The sequence below is a fragment of the Triticum aestivum genome, chromosome 4D (assembly GCF_018294505.1).
Source record: "Triticum aestivum cultivar Chinese Spring chromosome 4D, IWGSC CS RefSeq v2.1, whole genome shotgun sequence".
In the NCBI taxonomy this organism is placed as follows: domain Eukaryota; kingdom Viridiplantae; phylum Streptophyta; class Magnoliopsida; order Poales; family Poaceae; genus Triticum; species Triticum aestivum.
The window spans coordinates 29,498,540-29,499,458 of record NC_057805.1 but is presented as its reverse complement, the minus strand read 5'-3'; positions in this window follow the sequence as shown (position 1 = coordinate 29,499,458).

The following is a 919-nucleotide window of genomic DNA, read 5'->3' as shown; positions in this document are numbered from 1 at the left end:
AGTAAATAGGAAATTTCTCGATTAAATTAATCCACGAGTAAATCACTAGCATGGCATTGACACATATGATCGCATACTGATATTCAGTCAAAGTAGCACATACTACGCTAATTGCAGAAAGATCTACGTATGACGCTAGCATGGCTAAAACAGAAAACAGTAGGAGCGGGATAAACGAGTTATACCCTCGAGTAGGCCACGGCTTTGGTGGCGGCAGCGGCGTCCTCGGCGGCCTTCTTGTCAGCTTCAGCTTTCTCGGCGGCGGTGGACATGGTGATGATGAAGGCGACGCGGACGTAGAGGAAGTAGACGATCGGAAGTGAGCAGTCGCGTAATCGCTGCCCAAAAACCTATTCGCCCCTCACCCCGTACAGGAACCAGAAGGGCGTGGTTTCGGAGACCTGTTCTCCCGTCGATCGTGTACGCGGCGGACGGGATGGAGTCACCGGCGGCAGCAGCAGCAAGGGAACGACGGTGGGCGTGGAGCAGATGTGATCTGTTCGTGGCGGCTAGGGTTAGGAGACACCGCACACTTATATAGGCGAGGCGAGGAGGCGAGGCGGGCGGCGGAGGAGGGGTGCGCGAGGGCCTCTTCTCTTCTCAAGCTCCAATAGCATGTGGAAGAGAAACCCTTATAAGGAGGTCCAACTCCTCTTCCACTTCCGGGGTGGGACTGAACTTCCCACTACACCTAGTGCCATATAACCCACATGGGCCCTTAGAGATTTTTCAGAAATTGCTACATGGGCTTAGAGCCCATCTCAAATTTCAGCACTGGGTGAATCCCCGGCAGTGTGCTTTATCTGTTGGATGCCATTAATCACCTTATATTTTCTTTTCACTATATCCTGCAACAAGCCTTCCTTGTTTTCTAAATTCCACCATCATTTACACAGTAAGCACACTTTAAATCTTTCTA